Source organism: Rhipicephalus sanguineus, chromosome 11 (assembly GCF_013339695.2).
Source record: "Rhipicephalus sanguineus isolate Rsan-2018 chromosome 11, BIME_Rsan_1.4, whole genome shotgun sequence".
NCBI lineage: Eukaryota > Metazoa > Arthropoda > Arachnida > Ixodida > Ixodidae > Rhipicephalus > Rhipicephalus sanguineus.
Genome location: NC_051186.1, coordinates 138,037,306 through 138,058,625, shown reverse-complemented (window position 1 = coordinate 138,058,625; position 21,320 = coordinate 138,037,306). Strand labels below are relative to the sequence as shown.

At 48.4% G+C, this 21,320-nt stretch overlaps 1 protein-coding gene across 1 annotated transcript in view; it reads left to right on the top strand.

Moving 5' to 3' along the window:
• The first annotated feature begins 677 nt into the window (after positions 1-677).
• The window catches only part of LOC119374737 (cytochrome P450 2U1), a 239,712-nt gene continuing 219,069 nt past the window's right edge, over positions 678-21,320 (top strand). Inside the window, exon 1 of the mRNA XM_037644924.2 lies at positions 678-777. The gene's annotated coding sequence lies outside the window, so the exon portion shown is untranslated. The remainder of the gene's footprint in view (positions 778-21,320) is intronic.

The window sequence follows — 21,320 nt, the reverse complement described above, 5'->3', positions numbered from 1 at the left end:
CGAGTGCATTGTAGTTGAGCGTCTTCAAGGGTTGTTCTGTCTTCAGCTTCCTCGCTTGCCTTGTGTCCGCCACGGTGGTGTAGCGGTTACGGTGCTCGGCTGCTGACCCGAAGGTCACGGGTTCGATCCCGGCCGCGGCGGTCGCATTGCGATGAATGCAAAATGCTAGATGCCTGTGTACTGTGTGATCTCGGTGCACATTAAAGAATACCAGACGGTCAAAATTGAAGCCCTAACAATTATTATTATTATCACTTTCCTTGCGTGTCAATGTGTGTGTTCGCGTTTACTGTGTTGGTTGAGACTTTGTATCACCTGTGGCACATACCCGCATAACTTGAACACTGGTATGTGGGTATGTGCCACACGTGACTGAGAGAAAGGGTTTCATGACGTACGCGACAGGCATTTTGCGTTATTCATGTCATGACCAGTGAATCGCGTTCACCATACACTGATCCCCTGCTATGCCAATTTTGGTATATTAGAAGTTATAGAGACCACCAGGAGAGTGCCCAGACGTAGGCGGCTAGATAGATAGATAGATAGATAGATACGTAGATAGGAACACCCAAAGTGTCTGAGGTTCGCTAAGAAATGCTTCGCATTTAAAAATAGCTCGGCAGGAAACGTTATATGGCTTTTCTTGCAATTTGTTTTTTAGGAAAGAAGTGAACATCTACCGCAACACTACCCGGACCGAAGAGCGTACATGCTTTATCGACTCGTTCCTGAGAGGAGCCGAGAACCGCAATGAAGGCGACGACTCCGTACCAGGTATACATGTGCCTTTACATTTTCTAGAGATTTTAGGAGCGTACAACTTTGGGCCAGTTGGTGATGCATACTCGGTAAAAATGAAGTGCAATAAAAGGGGCCTAAAAAGTTAGACAGACGGGACGAGCGCTATTAAGAAGTGCGAACATTTAGTGAAAAGCATCGCCGCAGCTAGACAACACGCGCATGAGCACAAGACCCTCAATGATCGGCAACAAAAATTGTTTTTGTTGCTGGTGATCGACGTTCTTGTGCTCATACCAACAAAAACAAACATTGTTTTACAGAGAGGTTGTATATGGCCATGCGAAACGAAAATCCGTCGGTCCTGATGTTGCAAGAAACCTCTCCACTGGCTGCGCTGTCAGTGACGTCGTTCTCTCCGTCGTAACCAAGCACGCGCGCCATTGGCTGCGCCGACAGTGACGTGGTTCGTACCGTCGCAACCGTGCTGCCGAGGTCGCGCGCAACAGTTTCAACTTACAACTTCAACATGGGCAGGCCACGGATCATATGAACTCCCGAACAACAGACAACCTTCGAAGAACAGGGCCGACAGCAGAACCGTGAGAGAGCTTGTGTTCGCTGGGCCGATGCTGCAGTCGGGGCACAATACAGACCCGGGTGGCCAAGCGCAAGCAGCAGCTTCGTACCCAGGATCCCGCAGCTTGCCAAGCCGGCACTAAATCGCGAAGCGGAACGCAAGCGCCAATGGCGGGTGGATGCTGCTAACCATGACGCCGCACTAACTCGAGAGATCGAACGCGAGCGCCAACGGCCAGCCAAGGAGGCGGCGGTGCAGCTTGAGCAGCGTCAACGAGGCAACGGCGGCAACGAATTCGCCGGGGCGAACGCCCGCTTTCGCGCGAGCTTCTCGAGCGGCAGTTCGGCTCCGTCGGAATTAGCCCACTGCTAAACACTGGGGTCGCACGTTTTCACTCTGCTGGGTCTTTACGGAGTGCTTGGGCGGTGATTTTTGTTGCTGGTCACATATATAGAGTCCAGCGATGGCGTAGTGGTAGAGCATCAGCCTCGCATGCAAGTGGTCCGTGGTTCTAATCCCGGTGCCAGACAATTCCAAACCGGACTTAAAAAAAATCCGCGTGATGATGGAATTGAGTAAAAACATGGTTGATCCCTCCGCCATAGAAATCGGAATAACACGAAAGTAAAGCGTGCCCTTACGGAAGTAACTGAGTGTTTACTGCACATTGGTATTAAGAGAGTTTGCACAATGCATATTGATGTCTGGCAGCTATAGCACCATTTAAAGTGGATGTGCGCACTTTGATGATTGGTGGTACATCTCCATCCCGATGACTAACGTCCCTGCTAAATGATTAAACAAACCCTTGTAGTAGCTCTAGTAGTTAACAGTGAAAGCGTAATCAGAGAACTAGGTGTGCTAGCGCCAGAAGAGCGTCGCATATTGGACGCAGAACTTGGTCGCCATCCCGCGGCATGGTAAAATGTGATTGAATACCATGGCCGGACGACTAGAGGCATAGAATTTCTTACAATAATACCTAGAGGGGAATCTGGCGCTAGTGTCTACGCGAGCTCCTTGAGCGGCGCTTCAACCACCATGGTAATGATGGGAAGTACAGGCTTCGGATGTGCTTCGGATGGCTTTCGTTCTTGACATTCGCAACGCTTGTTTGCCGAGTGTAAAACAAAGTGATATAACATTATTTCCAATTAAAACTTGCTTCATTCTTCCGTACATAAAAATTATTACAAAAAGTTCGCGTGACAGTGAGATGGAAGTGAAAATTGGACAAATTTTTTTTTATTGGCGCCAGTATGCCCTACGGCATAAGTTAAATAAAATGAAAGAGTTCAGGTTCGCTGATAAAGGCCAGGAGCGGTCGATGCAATGGCCCGTGCGTCCAGCGCGTTAAGTCGGGTGGTCGACCGGGGCGGTAGTCAAGGCCTCGTAGGTGGCGGGTGCGAGCCTTGTGAAGGCCCGGACAGGTCCCAAGTAGGTGATCGATGGTTGCCTCTGTGGCTGGAGCAACGCAGAAGGGGCATGTCGTTGGGGGAGGCTGTGCACCGGATGTCCATGCAGCCCGGATGGCAGGAGTCAACGCGGCGCCCAAACGAATCCTCCTGAGCGCAACCTCCTCTCGGCGAGTTAAGCCGCCGGGAATTCAACCACCAGGGTATGCATTGCCCTGCAATTGTGTTACAGATTTGGCATCACCAAATAATGAATTATTTTTTACAACACTTGAAAACAAACAGGCTTGTTTTTCCCTCGAAAGTACGCATTATCTATTTATAGAAATAACAGTACCGTATTGAATGAGAAACACTTATTGTGCCCTCTGCTGCGATGCCAGGTGCGTCTGTCCAAGTCGCCTGTCCCCAACGCATCGCCCGTTTTGTTGTGAAGTCAAGTCAGAGGAGCGTGACGGTGCGTCTACTTAGCTTCGCCGTCGTTTTGAAGCCGATTTGAACGAGTTTTGGCAAGACGCGCTTATCGAAAGACATGATCTCTATGCAATTTCCTCCACTGGCATGGGACGCTACCTCTGTGCGCAGCGGTGAGTGCACGACGCTTTGCTAAAACTGCCGTATACTACCTGTAAAGCTGCTATGAAACAGCAAATCAAGAGATCTGGCGGTCTTCAGCCTCTTTGAACAACAAAGGCACTGCTTGAAGGCTTTGTAACACACCCCACTACCCACGCCTCGCGAAGAACGAAACTGAAATTGTAGAAAAATTCGTAGACAGTTCGTTAGCTAACGCTATCCAATCCGAATCCTGTACTTCCCATCATTCCCATGGTGGTTAAATGATCGCAGCGCCAGTTTCCTCTCTAGGTTATTGTATGAAACTCTATGACTAGAGGGAAACGCAAAGCGCGTCGTGCCGCCCCGGCAGCCCGGTCGCGATTTTTCTAGGCGCGAGGGCGTGAGTGGGGAACGCGGTATTACAGTCAGGTGAGGCAGGCGCGCGTCGCAGAGCTATGAGTGAGACCGACGTTTTTACGACGCTTGGCTAAGGTCGCCACCTCGCGGTGTGTTAAGGCATTGACAAAATTGAACTTCTATTGAAAACGCGCCGAATGGGAGGGACGAGTAACGCGTTGCAGGTGTTACTCGCGGAGGCCACAGTAATCGCGGAGGCCACAGTAATGAGGAGTTTCTTTACCGCTCCCAGAGGGCAACACCACCCCGCCGATCGGAAGAGTGGTAGATATAAAAGGCGCGTTTGAAAAACCTTTAGGGTATGTGACCATGGCGCAGTGGATAGCGTGCCCGGCATCTGCTGCTGCGGACCGATTGGTCGTGGGATCGATGCCCATTGACGTAACTTTTTTCTTTGCCATGTGATCGTGTATATTTTTTGACGTCATTTCCGTGACGGAAATACGTAAGTGAAGTCTTCGTGGACCTAGGCATAAAACACTTTCGTGTTAAAAGGCCTGGGGTTCAGCCTCACTGGCGACCACAGCCAGTAATGCACTCCCTCACCAGAACAGGATTGGCCACCCTGGTGTAGTACTTGGCCACTACCTCCCACACGAATACACCAATTAACCCTCGGCCCTCAGTCCCCAACGGCTGCGAAGCAACTGACCAAGCCGGCGGTCAGACCTGCGACGCAGAAAAGGGTGCTAAGAATCTCTGGGTCCGGACAGGCCGCCATTGGAATCTGAACTTGGCTACGTATAACGCTAGAAATTTATCCAGTGAGGCGAGTCTAGCTGTACTTTTCGAGGAATTAGAGGGTGTTAAATGGGATGTAATAGGGCTCGGTGTTAAATGGGATGTAATAGGGCTCAGTGAGGTTAGGAGGCCACAGGAGGCTTATACAGTGCTGAAGAACGGACACGTCCTATGCTATCGTGGCTTAGCTGACAGAAGGGAACCAGGGGTGGGGTTCCTTATTCATAAAAATATAGCTGGCAATACTATAGCTGTACTATGAGAGTTATGAGTGAGACCGACGTTCTAACGACGCTTGCCTAAGTCGCCACCTCGCGGTGTGTTAAGGCATTGACAAAGCTACAGACACAGAAGTGACCACCCTCTAAAAATAAGAGAAAATTTTTGCAGAACAAACGTATACCTATACTCGTTTTTTCCACACACAATCTCTCAGTGGAATCACCTTCCACAGGAGATTGTTGACTGTCGCACTGAAACTTCGTTCAGAGAAGTACTGTTACCCTCATAGTTTGTTTCTCTTTTTTTCTATTTTTTGGTTGTTGTTTTTGTTGTTGTTGATGTTGTTTTCACAGTTATCTATTTATGTAAGCATATGTTACCCTGTGTATTCCCCCCTGCAATAATGCCTTTGGGCACTGCAGGTACTTTAAATAAATAAATAAATAAAAAATAAGATGACAATGTTCTTTCTTGTGTCCGTGTTTGCACGCCCTGTCTTTTTAGAATGAATACTTACCAACTAGCTCAGCTCTCTGTTATTCTAAAATGTGATATGTATCGTAATTAAGTTTAATAAGAGGTACAAGATGATGGTGGTACAGGCCTACGCAGCTACATCCAGCTATGATGATCAACTGGTTCAACGCTTCTACGAAGACGTAGAATCAGCAATGAGTAAGGTAAAGACACAGTATACTGTACTGATGGGCGGCTTTAATGCAAAGGTAGGCAAGAAGTAGGCTGGAGACCATGCAGTTGGGGAATATGGCATCGGCTCTAGAAACGCCAGAGGGGAGTTACTAGTAGAGTTTGCAGAACGCCATAATTTACGCATCTTGAATACCTTCTACAGAAAACGGGCTACTCGTAAGTGGACGTGGAGGAGTTCTAATGGCGAAACTAAAAATGAAATAGACTTCATAATGTGTGGCCACCCGGGCATTGTAGAGGATGTGGAAGTAGTTAACAAGATCCTATGCAGTGACCATAGAATGGTAAGATCTAGAATTCAACTAGACTTGAGGAAGGAACGGCAGAAACTGATATGCAAGAAGCCGATTAATGAACTAGCTCTGAGAGGGAAAGTACAGGAATTCAGTTTCACTTCAGAATAGGTACGCGGCTTTAACCGAGGAAACCGACCTTAGCGTTGACGCAATGAACGATAATCTGACTAGTATCATTAAGGAGTGTGCAGTGGAAGTCGGGGGTACAGTCGTTAGACAGGACACTGGTAAGCTATCCCAAGAGACCAAAAACCTCATTAAGAAACGTCAAGCCATGAAAGCCTCAAATGCAACAGACAAAATAGAGCTGGCGGAGCTTTCGCAGTTAATCAATAGGCGTAAAGTAGCCGACATAAGAAAGTGTAACATGGAGAGAATTGAGCATGCTCTAAAGAATGGAAGAAGCCTCAAAGCTATGAATACAAAACTGTGCATACGCAAAAATCAGATGTATGCATTAAGGGACAAGGAAGGCAAGGTCACAACCAATATGGGTAGAACAGTTGAGGTAGCGGAAGAGTTCTACAGAGATCTGCACAGCAGCCGACACAGTCAGCATGATAACGTAAGAAGCAGTAATAGCCCAGACGAATCCGACATCCCACCAGTATTGACAGGAGAAGTAAAGAAAGCTCTAAAGGGAATGCAAAGAGGCAAAGCCGCTGGTGGGGATCAGGTAACATAAGACCTGTTGAAAGACGGTGGAGAGATTATGTTAGAAAAAAATGTCGCCCGCATCTTCCCACGGGGGGAACTCGAGTAAATGCGTCGCAGAGTGGTGGGGGTATCGCGTGAATGTTGCGTAATTGGGTTTCGCAGAAGCGTCGCGCTCCTCGAGTGATGGATCCGCTGCTCGACTTTCACGAACGGTTGCTGCTTCTCGAGCACGACGTTCAGGATCCACAGTCCGTCATTGCCGTTTCGCAGCTGCTTCTGGTTCCCCGAGTGAAGGATCCGCAGCCCGTCGTTGCCGTCTCGCAGCAGCTTCTCGTGCACGAAGTTCCGCGTCCGCAGCTCGCTTAAAACGCTTGCGTTCATTGTCGTATGCTCGCCTCTTCGCAGCCTTGTCTTCTGCGTTGCTTGCTGTTGTTGACGCCGACGACAGTGAGGGTGGGGTAGCGTTGCCTTCAACGAGTGGTGGGACGCTGATTGAAGGTAGTGTTGCTTCCATGGCATCTAGTCGAGTCAAGCAATCATCAAGTCAAGCGAAAGTCAAGCAAGGACACCTTTGACTGAATTGCGAACGCGCGCTCCGCCGCTTATATATACACCGCCCGCGTTCGACAGAGAGGAGGAAGGGCGGGAGAGGAGAGGCCTGCCGCCGGCACGAGACGAGCCGAGCATGCGAGGGAGGGAGAGGAGAGGCTTGCTGCCGGCACGAGACGAGCCGAGCATGCGCAGTGGGGTTGTGGACGGAGGCCGACGCCGCAGGTGCGACTAAGAAATGCTCCACCTTTAAAACTGGCCATCCTGTATACGAAGTGTCTCTCGACGGGGAAGATACCAGAATCTTGGAAGAATGCCAACATCATCTTGATCCATAAGAAAGGGGACGTCAAGGACCTGAAAAATTATAGGCCCATCACCTTAGCTGTCCGTTGTCTACAAGCTATTTACAATAGTAATTGCTAACAGAATTAATACGACATTAGAGTTCAATCAACCAAAGGACCAGACAGGATTTCGTACAGGCTTCTCAACAATAGACCATATTCATACTATCAATGAGGTGATAGAGAAATGCGCGGAATACAACCAACCCCTATACATAGCCATCATAGATTACGAGAAGGCATTCGATTCGGTGGAGACATCAGCAGTCATGCAGGCACTGCTGAATCAGGGCGTCGACGAAGCCTATATAAACATAAGGGAAGAAATCTACAGCGGATCCACAGCCACTATAGGCTTCTATAAAGAAAGCGACAAAATTCCAATAAAGGAGGGCGTACGAAAGGGAGACACGACCTCTCCAATGCTATTCACCGCGTGTTTACAGGAGGTTTTCAGTGCCCTAGATTGGGAAGAATTAGGGATAAGAGTTAATGGAGAGTATCTCAGTAACCTGCGATTCGATGATGACATTGCATTGATGAGTAACGCGGGAGACGAATTATAGCTCATGATTACTGAACTGGATACGGAAAGTAGAAGAGTAGGTCTGAAAATTAATATGCATAAAACTAAAGTAATGTGGAACAATCTTGGCAGAGAACAGCGCTTTGCGATAGGTGGCGAGACACTGGAAGTTGTAAAGAAGTACGTCTACTTAGGACAGGTAGTAACAGCGGAGCCGAACAATGAGAGTGAAATAACTAGAAGAATAAGGATAGGCTGGGGCTCATTCGGCAAGCAGTATCAAATCATGAATGGTAGTCTACCACTATCTCTCAAGAGGAAGGTATAGAACAGCTGCATCTTACCGGTACTTACCTACGGAGCAGAAACCTGGAAATTTACAAAGAGGGTTCAACTTAATTTGAGGATGACGCAGCGAGCGATGGAAATGCAAATGCTAGGTGTAACCCTAAGAGACAGGAAGAGAGTAGAGTGGGTTAGGGAGCAAACGGGGCTTAAGGATATCATAGTTGAAATCAAGAAGAAGAAATGCATATGGGCCGGGCACGTAGCACGTCGGCAGGATAACCGGTGGTCATGAAGGGTAACTGATTGGATTCCAAGAGATGGCAAATGCGTGAGGGGGATACAGAAAATTAGGTGGGTAGATGAGATTAAGAAGTTTGTAGGTATAACGTGGCAGCAGAAAGCACAAGACGGGGTTGACTGGCGGAACATGGGAGAGGGCTTTGCCCTGCAGTGGGTGTAGACAGGCTGACGATGATATATATATATATATATATATATATATATATATATATATATATATATATATATATATATATATATATATATATATATATATATTCTCGCCCAGCGTAAGCCCGGCTACTTCGAATACGCCGTCGCATATGCGACTGCCACGCTGACAGAAACAGAGACCATTACAGCGTCATTGAAAAGAAGTGCTGTGCACTAGTATGGGCGCTTACCAAGTTCTGCACATATTTGTAGGGTCGCCCGTTTGACCTGGTAACGGATCACCATGCGCTTTGTTGGCTCGGCACGTTGTAAGATCCGTCTTACCGAATAGCACGCTGGGTACTCCGAATTGAAGAGTAGGATATTCGCGTCATATATTGCAGCGGACGTAAGCACTGTGACGCGGACGCCTTGTTCCGTTCGCCTCTACCTCCAGACTCGCATTGGGCAACGAACTGTACACACTCAGTCTCATCTCTCGACACTGACTCCATTGCTACTGAACAACGCCGTGACCCGTGGATCGCTACTCTTTGCGGCTATTTTTCTGGAGCATCGACAATTCCTGTATTCCGATCTCTCCGACGCCAAGCTGCCAATTTCGCCATTCGCGATCGGCTGCTACACCGGCGGAACTACGCTCCCGCAGGCCGTATATGGCCCTTGGTTATTTCCCACAGCTTAAGATCACACACATGGGCTGCCTTCCACGACGATTCACAATGTGATGCCGGAGTTTTCAAAACATATCAACGTACTTGCCATAGCTGCTGCTGGCGCGGAATGTAGAATTTTGTATGAAAATATGTTTAGTGCTGCCCTGACTGTCAGCGTCCCAAATCACCACCTTTACGCGCGTCAGGAGCCTTGCAGCCACTTCCGTGCCCTGACAAGCCCTTCGAACGCGTCGGCATTTATCTCTACGGCCCACTTCCGAGGACACCGGATGGCAATAGGTGGATGATATTCGCTCTGAACCATTTGACACGCTACGCCGAAACTGCTGCTCTGCCAAATGTCACAGCGCTGGACGTAGCGTCTTTCGTCCTACGCCGATTCATCCTTCGACATGGCGCACCTCGGTAACTCCTCAGTGACACAAGTCGAGCCTTCCTCTCAGAAGTCTTCGAAGCTTTGCTTTCCGAATGCCACGTTTTTCATCGAAGGACCACCGCATACTACCTGCAGACTAACGGGCTCACAGAACAATTCAACTGCACCCTCAGTGATATGCTCGCGATGTACGTGACATCTAATCATGGTAACTGCGACCGCGTTCTTTCGTTCATAACGTTAGCCTACAACACAGCGACACAGACTACCACGGGATTCTCACCTTTCTTCCTCCTGTGTGGACGCCAACCTTCGCACACCACTGACACTCTCCTTCCGTATTGCCCTGACGCTTCCGAATGCCTACCTGTGTCTGAAGCTGCCCGAAAAGCGGAAGAGTGCCGCCAACTAGCGCGCACCTTTACATCCCAAGAGCAACAGCGCCAGAAGGAAAACAACGCCGACCCACTTAGAAGTCCCAGCTTTTCCCCTGGATCTCTTGTATGGCTGGCTGTTCCTTACCAAGCTCCTGGGCTTTCCTCAAAACTCGTCCGAAAGTACGAGGGCCCTTACCGCGTTTTGGAGCAAACATCTCCGGTGAATTTTCTCTTTGAGCCGGTTTCCCCATCTGACGACCTGCGCCGGCATGGACGTGACCTCGTCCACGTGGCCCGTCTCAAGCAATACCACAGCCCTCTGCCTCTAGACTCCTAGGTCGCCAGGATGGCTTTTTTTCGGCGGGGACGAATTGTGAAGAAGAAGACGCGTCGCCGGTCAGCACTATCGCCAACGCTCGGCGTGCTGGGTGTTGCTCAGCTCGCTCGCCTCGCGCTGCTGGTCGCTGGCATCCTTCTGGACGGTGTTTTGCCCTGACTCGCTGTGTTTGTTCATTGAGTCACCACAGGAACGCACCGCCAAGAAACCTCTTCTCAATATATATATATATATATATATATATATATATATATATATATATATATATATTGTAGCGAAGAGGAATGCCCAGTACTGCAGGCATGTCGCCATAATAAAAATATTTCCCCATCTCCCACTAAAGGGAACCATGTGGGGATGCGAAAGAGCGCATGGGTCGACCTAAAGATCCCTTCATCTCGGGCACCTTGGCCGATGTTAACGCGTCCTTGCATGTGGAGCACACCATGAATTCACTGTAGTTACTGTTGCAGTTACTCGTTCCGAACTCTTGTTGGAGCACTTCACGGAGGTTCATCGCGCGTCTGTAGAATCTCATTCCTCGACGCCATCACGTGATTGCTGAGAGAGTGTAAGGGGGAGAGGCCACAGCGTCTTACCCAGCCCCTTACACAGGCCAGAACGCGCGTTCTGACTAGGATACAACGCGTTGGTTCATCACGCGTCTGCAGAATCTCGTTCGCCGACGCCATCACATGATGGCTGAGAGATTGTATAGGGGAGAGGCCACAGCGTCTTACCCAGCCCCTTACACAGGTCCGAACGCGCTAGCGCGTGCCAGCACATGTGGTTTTGTCTGCGTTACGCCAAGCTAGGACAGCATACGGCAGCCCGGGCCCCTATAGTGATCTGCACGTATCGTCATCAAGGCGGTCGAAGAACAAGACGAAGACTTCTCCTTGGCGCGAGCTCGCGCTCTGCACGTATCGTCATCAAGGCGGTCGAAGAACAAGAGGAAGAAGACTTCTTGGCGCGAGCGAGCGCTCAATATGTTGCAGATGGCTATGGTAGGTTTTAGAAAGCGGACAGTCGCCGATGGAACTACGGACAATGCCCAGCGCATAAGCTGCTTCGCATATAAAACACTGGGCCGAGAGCGTCCGAAGAGGGACAGCAAGAGCTGGACGGGTGCAGGCAGCGTTGCAGCAACCACAGGCTGGGCAGCTCCAGCTCGTGCCTCGAGCAGAGCTGGCAATATGGCTGTAGCGCTGGGCATTTCTGTTCGCTACAGTATATATAATACAGGCGTTCTTTAAACGCTGACGTAGGAGTGAACCGGTAGCTTGAGCAATCACGGGCCCTGAGAGCGAGCGCCGTTCACGAGCACTGCGCGGTAGAGACAGGCCCACTAGATGTCACTTGAGAGAGTGATCCAATGTAGCGTTGGCTCCTCTTTGCTACAGTTACTCCCGGGGACGTAAAGGCAGCCGTCCGGCTTCCTAGGAGTTCGTCCCTATAGGTGGATCATCCCTATATGTGGATCGTCACTATAGGTAAGCCTCTCGATATTGACAATGTCGCGAGCACGACGGCGCGTGTCCGAAGGCGGTCCAACGGGTTCAATCACATCGTTGACGGGTGATGCGCGTTCGACGAATCGATAGGGACATCCATACTTGCGAAGTAACTTCGACGAGAAATCAGGCGCAGTGGCAGAAACGGAGAGCCACCCAGGCGCTCCAGGAAGGAAGGTGTGCGCAGTAGTGGGGCCGCGAATGCTCTTCTGGCGTGCTTGGTCATAGGAGGTAAAGGCCCATGCGAGGTCCCGGCTCTCTTCGGCATGCCTCACTGTGCCAGATATGGGCGCATACTCAAGCATTTGGTCGACTGTGTGTGACGGGTTCCGACCGTGCAGTACGGTGAAAAGCCATTGCTGCTCTGAGTTGTGGTGGTGTACGCGTAGGTTACTAAGGTTAGAATGGCGTCCCAAATTGACTGGTCGGAGGCGATGTACTTTGAAAGTGTGTCGCAGAGCGTGCGGTTGAAGCGCTCTATAGCCCATTGTTTTCAGGGTGGTACGCCGTATTCGGGCAATGAACCACGTAGCACTCTCTAAGAATAGCTTGACATATGTTGGAGAGAAAGACACGACCACGGTCACTGAGCAGCTCCTGGAGTGGCCCTTGACGTAGGATCAAATCAAATCAAATCAGTTTTATTTACATCCTGGAGATGTGGGCAAGCTTGGGCAAAAAGCGATACAATTCGCTTGAGGAAAGCCCAAGCCCCCATATACAGGGCATACAGTAGGGACACACAAGGATGTCAAAATGCAATCAAGGAACAAACTAGCGCGTTACATACACGAAAAAATACTATCACAAAATCAAACCAACGCGTTACATGAGAAAAAAAAAGAAAAAGGAGGAAAAAGTGGTTAACGTGATACTTTAAACCTTGTATCTACAATATTTACGACTACAAAGAAAAAGTATGTGTCAATGCATATATGTACAGATCGTCAACAGCTAAAGATAATTATTTAACACAATAATTAATCCATAACAACAGGCAATCATCAAACAAACAAACAAAAACAATGAAAGTACATCTCTCTTCATACAGTACAGCAATTTTTTTTTTTACGGGGATTAGTTACAGGAAGTGTTTTTTAATGTCACTTATACTACGTTTCTCTAATTCTATTTCGCTACTGAGGAGTGTGTTTAGTAAGTGAGGCAAACAATACTGCAACATCTGTCGTCCGTATTCTGTTCGGCAAAAGGGGATGTTCCAGAAGTCTTGTTTGAGGAGAGAATAGAAAGGAGCATTTCCTCTCAGGTTAGCGAGATTTAGAAGGTCATGTTGATTTTTATAAACTGACTTTTTATATTTGATAGCTAGTTTCCAATCATAATATTTTTCTATGGGTACAATGTTAAAACGATGAAACAATTCCTTCGTATGCGCACGATGTTCAACGTTAGCTATAGACCGAAGAGCTCTTTTTTGTAACATAAATATTCTATGGTTATTTCTTTGTGTGGAATTTCCCCACACTAAAAAACAATAATTTATGTGGGATAAAAAAAGCGTGTTGTAGAGCATAAGTTTTATCGATGCAGGCAGAATGTGTCGAAATTTTGCAATAGCACCCACACTTTTAGCCACATGAGATTGAACGTGGTCAAAATGATCGTCTTAGGACATATTTTTTTGAAACAGCACACCTAAAATTTTTATTGAGTTCACAAATTCTATAGGCGCCGTGCCTAAAAATAAAGGACTATCAATGGTGACTGAAAGCTGCCGCGGATGAAAAAGAACGGCCTTTGTTTTCTCATCATTAATCAACAACGAGTTTTCTTTACTCCACTTTTGTATGTCTTCAAGGGCGTTATTTATTTGAGGTGCTAAATATTGCAGATTTTTTCCAGTGAAAAATAGGCTGGTGTCATCAGCGTAAATTACATAGGTTGGTGCTTTGTTGATAGTGTTTATATCGTTTATGTAAAGAATGAACAATAAAGGACCCAATATGCTTCCTTGCGGAACGCCAGTGACTACCTGCTGTAACGATGAAACTGCCGTTCCTAAGCTGACACACTGAAACCTATGCTTCAAGTAGGATTTTATCAAGAGCAGTGGCGTGCCGCGAATACCATATAGTTGCAGTTTTTCTAACAATGTTGCATGGTGAATCCGGTCAAACGCCTTTGAAAAATCTATGTAAATGCCTACACATATCTGTTTTAATTCAAAAGCTTTAAGGATGATTTCCTTCTGGGTCAGTAGTGCAGATTCAGTTGATTTGCCGTGGAGAAAGCCATACTGAGATTTATTTATTCAGTTATTTGTGGAGAGGATAAATCGGCGAAGCAGGAACGTCGCGCGCGGTAGCTGCCAGAAGTGCAGCAGTCTAAGTGTATCGCATGAGGTGGTCAACTGCTACAGTGACCCAACAGTTTCCAGCAGCTGTCATGGGACGGGGCCCGTACAAATCAATGCCGACGCACCTAATGTGCCTGCTAGAGCAAAGTAAAGCTTGCAGACCAGCTGGCGAGAGGTGGGGTCAAGATTTCAGGCGCTGGCAATCGGGGCGAGAGCGCACGAACTTCTGAACGTAGCGGTAAATTCCCCGCCACTAGTATTGAAGGCGCTTGTCAGTCTTGAGCATTCCAGGGTGAGCGCACTTTCAGGGTGTTGGCGTCACATGCTACGTGACGCCAACAGGCAGAAAAAGTGTTCCACACTCGTCGCCATGGCTGCGACTGACGCTGTCTAACACTCCTTGGTTTAAATACACATATATATACCCCACAAAGTGGACGGGAGGATGACCGCCGCCGTAGCTCAGTGGTAGAGCCCCGGACGCGTTATTCGAAGGTCGCAGGTTCGGTCCCTTCCGGCGGCAAGTTATCTTTTCGTCCACTTTACTTTCTTCACACATTATCCTAATCACAACGAATGACATCCCCTCTACTTTCTTTGGCATTATTGTCTGTTAGTTTTCATTAATATTGTGTCTAACTAAGAAACGAGCCCTTAAAAGTCACCGTCTTTCCTTAATGGGTTACAAGGCGTACACGATTCACAGTAAAGAGAAAAGGGGCATCAGCATCTTTATAACCAATACAAGCACTATCATCTCTAACAACAATAACGATAACACGAGGAAAGTGGAATACTCCCTAGTAGAAATCATGCCCGGTAATCTAAACAAGGACAGTAAGTTTGTACTCAATATCTACAGCATGCCCTCGAACCTCAGGCAGAAGTTTGCAGCGATCATTGCAAAGGCGGCTAGTGAAGGAAGGAAATCCCCTCTTTTTGTAGCCAGGAACTTCAATGCCCGGCATCGGGCGTGGGGATATCTCCAGAATACCCTCAAAGGCATCGACCCATGGCAAAGTGCAGCCAAGAACAACCTCACTTAAATCACTGATCCGGCTTTCCCAACCAGAATTGGCAATTGCTGCTCTAGAGACTTCGTGCCGGATCTCACATTTGTCAAAAATGTCGATTCGATGACGTGGTCCAACTTACTGACGGACCTTGGTAGCGATCACAATATCTTGTTTGATCACCATGTCGCCATACCTTGTATCTCGATCACCATAACGTGTTTGTGGAGAGGAACAGGTTTAGAAGCTTGAACTTCACAGACTGGGACCTGTTCCGCGAACACAGGGAAGAGCATAGGCAATCCCAAGACTCACCTCCTGATTTCGACCGATGGTCTGAACAACACAGAGGGCGTCAGGGCGGCCACCAAGCCAATCCAGGCCGACCTCGATGTCGACAGGATAGACAGCCGGTTGGCGCATCTCCTGGAGGCTGGAAATCACTCGTTGCAAGCTCGGAAGAAAGATCAGAAAGAAGCTCGGAAGCTCGGAAGAAAGATCAGGAAGAAAGAATTGCAAGCTCGGAAGAAAGATCGCAGAACCGAACAGGACTATTGAACAGCATTTTCAGGTACTATCTAAGCAGCAATGGGATGAAGTATGCAACTCTGTGGATGGTGAGATGAGAGCGGGTGAAAAATGGAACTTGCTCAAATACCTCGTAGATGACACAACTTATAAGGCTTATGAAAGGCAGGCGATTGGAAAGGTCCTTCCTGAAGCGAGGTGGTCGGAAACCGAGGGCGTCATGGCGGATGGGATGGGTTGGCGAAGATATATCTTCCGGTTGGGAGCGTATGTCCGACGGACTATCTTACATACAAGGGCGAGCCGGATCCAACGTTTGACGAACCGTTCAGCGCCAGCGAAATCAGGGCGGTATTACAGAACCTAAATGGTCCGTCTGCTCCAGGTCCAGACGGAATCTCCATCAGGGCTCTTAGGAACCAAAGTGACGACTCCATCGACTACCTCACTGAAGAGATAAACCAGGTCTCCGAGCGGGGTCTGGTTCCAGAAACATGGAAGCCCATATCGGTTGTCCTCATTCTGAAGCCGTGAAAACCCCCAGGACTCGCGAACCTTCGACCCATCTCCCTCACGTCATGCGTGCGGAAGGTTGCAGAGCACACCATTCACAAACGCATTTCGGACTATGCAGAGAAGAGGAATTTATTTCATGCAACATTATTGGCGTCCGTGCGGCTTGCCTACGCAGGATGCGATGAAGCTAATAAGATGCCAAGTAATCGACAACCCAACAGAGACGTCCGGGCTATTCTGGGTTTAGATTTGGAAAAAGTTGTTGATAACGTGTCTCATGCACACATTTTGAATGTCATATCGGAACTCAATCTGCGTGCTGCCTTTCACAGTTACATAAGCTCCTTTCCAAAGGGGAGAAAAGCGACATTCAAGATAGGAGACCTTAAAACAAAGGCTTTCGAACTTGGCCCTAGAGGCACACCGCAAGGAGCAGTGGTGTCCCCACTTTTATTCAGGTCTCTCGGAAAAGCTCTCTGCTATAGACGGTGTTAGTCACACAATCTATTTATTGAGAGGGTTTGTAGCGCAAGCACGGTAGTGCTGAAGGAAAGCCAAATTGCCGTTCTTCTTCAACACAATCTATGCAGATGATATAACTATATGGTGCACCAAGGGTAGTGAACGAGATGTTGAGACGAGTCTCCACTCAGCGGTCAACGAGGTCGAGTCATACCTGGAAAACACGGCACTGAAATGCTCCCCCAGCAAGCCCGACTTACTCCTTTATAGACCGATCAGACGAGGTCCCAAGCCCAGGGCCGGAAGCCACTCGCGGATGTCGATATCAGGCTAACCACATGTGCGGGAAACCTCAACCTTAAGTCCAGTCCATACGTGTGTTGGGCATGGTTATCTAATCCAATGGATCCACTAGATTTGCACTAGATGGGATTACCAAGAAAACGGAAATGGTTATCAGACTCATCAGTAGGGTGTCTAACAGAAGAGTCGGAAATCATCTACGTAGCGGTTATGCACAACTGGCACGAGTTCGAGAAAACAAAGCTAGACATCCTCATTCGCAAATGCATCAAAAGGGTGCTCGGTATTCCCATGACTGCTAGTACAGAACGCCTCTATCACTTAGGCTTGCGCAATACGCTGGACCAAATCATCGAAGTGCAGTAATCAGCCCAGCTGGCTCGACTATCCTGCTGTTTAGCATGGAGAAGAATCTTAGCCATTCTGGGTGTCAATCCAGCGTTGGCAGAAGAGAGAAGTCATCGAATCATCGAGGAGCAAGAGGAAAATATTCTTGTTGCGCCATATCTTTCGCAATGTGCACCCGCAGCACAATGAGGGGAGACGTTGAGCAAGAGCGATCGCGATCCTCAAGGAGATCAAGGATGATCCCCAATCGGTTTGCTTTGTAGATGCGGCACAGTACGGACGCTCATCCCATTTTGCCGTAGGGGCAATAGATAACAGAGGTCACATCATCTCGTTGGCCTCCGTGACTGGGACCACCTCTCGTAAAGCGGAGCAGGTCCCTATTACTTTGGCACTCTTGGATGACATTTAAAACGCAAATCTATTCGGATTCTAGATCGGCGGTCAGGGCGTTTGCCTCGGGCTCCACAGCGAAAGAGGCCCATGACGTTCTCAAGAACAGGGCAATAACTATGCACAGGATCACTTGGTCCCCAGCACATTTAGGCCAAAATTTGGACTCACTCACCAACCTCAACTACATCGCCCACTCCCAGACGCCCGTACTGTCTATGCGCGCCTTGCCAGAGTTCGGGGTCCAAGCGTTTCGAGGCAGTTAGTTCACCTTTAATGAATTCACAAAAAATACTTCTACCTGAAAAGGAGAGTATTTCTCCCACCACAGTAAAAGCTCACGAGACCGCAGGCTATGGCCCTTAGGATGCTCCAGACGAAATCATACCCTAATCTGGCTTTCGTGCATTGCCTATCTTCAAGTGACTTTAGCTCACAGTGCCCTCGCTGCGGGAGGACGTGAAATCTCGAGTACATGCTCTGGCGGTGCCCCTCGTTACGTGGGGACAAAGACCTCACAGAAGAAAAATGCAGCTCAGCCCACAAGAGCTCGAAGTACCATCAATTTTAGCCTGTCCAGAGAGCCTGTGATGCGGCGGTTAGGCTAGGTCTACCTGTCTCCACGTGGGAACGCCCCTCGATGTCGCCCGAAGGGGTGGTACTTCTCAAGATGCTTGCTCTGTGACGATCCGTTCGGAATCGGCAGTTCATCTCAATATGAAGTGCGTGGAAAAGGAATCTGGGTTGACGGCTTTCTCGTTCAACGTAGAGGAACTAGATTACTCCGTGCCGCACGCGGAACTTTTTCGTGTGGTTAGAACAAAGATTGAGGAAGTGGGGGACGCGAAATTTCAAAATAGCACGGGCATCACTAGTGAAATTTTTATGACTGTTACAATTCTATCTTCAGTCGACTGTTGTAATCTTTGAGGACAAGCATTACGTGCAAAGAAGTGGTATATGTACTGGGTCCTCTGTCGCACTCACTCTACAATATAATTTTGTCGGGTATAGATCACGATGTTCAGGCTAATCTTTCTTGCTCAAGAGCAGTAAAAGTTTTTAGGTATGTGGATGATTTCTTGGTTATACCGAAAGATGTTCCTAGTTTTGCTCTTGACGAATGTATTGATGGTGTGATGAGCATTTTAAGTTGTACGGCAGTGGATTACGCTTTACTTTTAATAAACCAGAGAATGATGTCACTCAGTTCTTGATGTTCGCTTGCATTTTCATGAAGCTCGTGTCTGCTGGATTTACAATCAGCGCTCTGCAAAAGGGTTTGTACCGTATGATAGTGCTCATTCTAAAACTATCAAGAGAGGGATCACCATCACTTGTCATGGCGCATCGTTAAAGAAGTCTTGTACCCACCTTGTGCAATCAGGCTCTTCCTCCCAAACTACGCGCCTTTTGCGTTCAGGATACCAGGAATGAACAATCACTTCCGTGTGTGATCAGCTGCTGCAGACAATAAAACACCCTCAGGCAAGGCGAAGCAAGAAAGAAAAGAAGAGAGTACAGGCAATTCCGTACCTACATAACGTATCGCACAACTTGAAAAAAAAAGTAGCGTCAAGATACGGAGTCAATGTTGTTTTTTCTGCCCCTCAGAAGCTGTCTAAAGCTTGTTCCCTAGTAGACAGGGTGCCTGAGTTGTGTGAGAAGCACAGGAACAAGTTCACTGATTGCCAGTTTAAGGTTGTTTTGTGCATTGCGATCAGTTGCGGACGGAAATACATCGGCCAAACGGGCCTATGTTTTAATGATAGGGCTCGAGAGCACAGATCGAATGCGCAAAACAAGTCAGGAGGGAACGTGGCGGACCACTGCTGCAGGCGTGTTTGTGCACCGGAGTTTCAGAGAAGCAGTTTTTTTAAAAGAGCTAGCAACAAATTGGAGAGGAAAATAAGGGAGAGAGAGAGATAGATAAAAGTGAAGGAAAGGCAGGGAGGTTAACCAGGTTGTACCCGGTTTGCTACCCTACACGGGGCGAGGGGAAAGGGGAGAAAAAATAGAGAGAGCAAGAAGGAAAGAGGGAACAAGTAATACGCGCACACACATCAGCGATCAATGTGTTAGTGAACCTTCCTTATTTCTCTCCAAAGATGAGATGGCGTTTTTAGAAGGCCATGCATGAGCAACCTTTAAGTTTTAAGTTTTAGTTAGGCAGGGCTGCGTTTCATTTGTTGATCATCTTATCTGTGACACTCTCGCTTTTGCGGTCTTGTGGGTCTGCCACGTTTTGCGGTCTGCCACGTTTTAGTCGTCGTAATATCCTGCTTTCTGTGCTGATTGGAGCGAGCATGCGCAGTGCAGTGTTTTAGCGAGATGTGGGCACTTACATGTTAAACAGTGATAATGTGTCTTTAAGTGTGTTTCGATAATTGCCATGCGCGTCTGTATAATCTGTGTGCGCTGCTCCGGTTGTTAACTGCGCGTCGATTCAGGTTTTGTTGTGAGATAGCGTTCTTGATTGGTGCTATTAATGGTTTTGTGAGTGGGGCCTGTTGACGGTGGGGTCATGTGACACTATAAAACGGCACTTTCATCATATAAATCTCAGTTGGTAGTCAGCACTCGTGCTGTGGTTATTGTGCTTTCGTCCCATTCTTTGTGCTGTTCTATTTTGCAAATGTCGCACCAACTTGCCCAGGCAAAGTCTCTGCTTTAAATTAAGTTCTTCGTACCGTATCCTTCAATAAATAGTTTTCTCCAGACTACCTAAATTGTTCGTTACAATTCCGGTGGAGGTGTGGGGTATTGATCTCAAGCCCTGTTCGAGTTAGAGAAGGAAGCGCGGAGCCACGCGAACTGGAACCCAACGAGCTATGCCTGTCGAACAGCCCACCAGCCGTCGTCTGCGCGGTGAGCCACCCGACTTTTCTCTTTTGCCGGAGCCTGCTAGGGAAGCACCGCCTGTCTGCGGTGGCAATACCAACATGACATCTCCGATCGCCGAAACCCACGTCATCGTTGATCAGCCGCCGAAGCCCGAGCCTTTCCACGGCGACACGTATGAAGACGCCGAGAGTTGGTTTGACGTTATTGCCACGCGTGTTATTCATTCGGCCTTCACCCACAAAGACTGCAACGCTCCGCACGGACCGGGCCGCGATGTTTCGGAAGCTTCACGAATGTTTTAGCTCATTCCATTAAGATTGCGCGCAGGATGCGAATACTCTAGCTTCTTCGAGATATTAGGCTGCCACCAGCGATAACACTAGAATGTTCGATAGCACACGTATAAAAGCCGACACGCTTTACCGCTTCTCAAATTATCGATGGCCAACGCTGTGTTCACCACTGTCAGTGCACAGTGTGTATTAGTTGTAGTTTGACTGTCCTTCTCCCGACAACCAGTTCGGTGAAATAAAGAGTTTCATGTTGGACACGCCGACTGCTTCCTTGGTCAACGTCACGAGCCCGTCACATCTGGTGGAGGTGCTGTTCGTCCATGTTCCGGACGCCCCCGTCAGGCCGCGAACCCAGCCCATGTCGCGGAGAAGACATCGAAGCCAACCACCATCAGCGAGCTAGCCGTAGGCAACAAGGTCTACCACCGGAGTACGGACCTCTACCCGACAATACCAGGAAGACCCCAACCATGACCACCACATCAGCGACGGCGACAGTACCCATGGCGCCTGCACCTGTG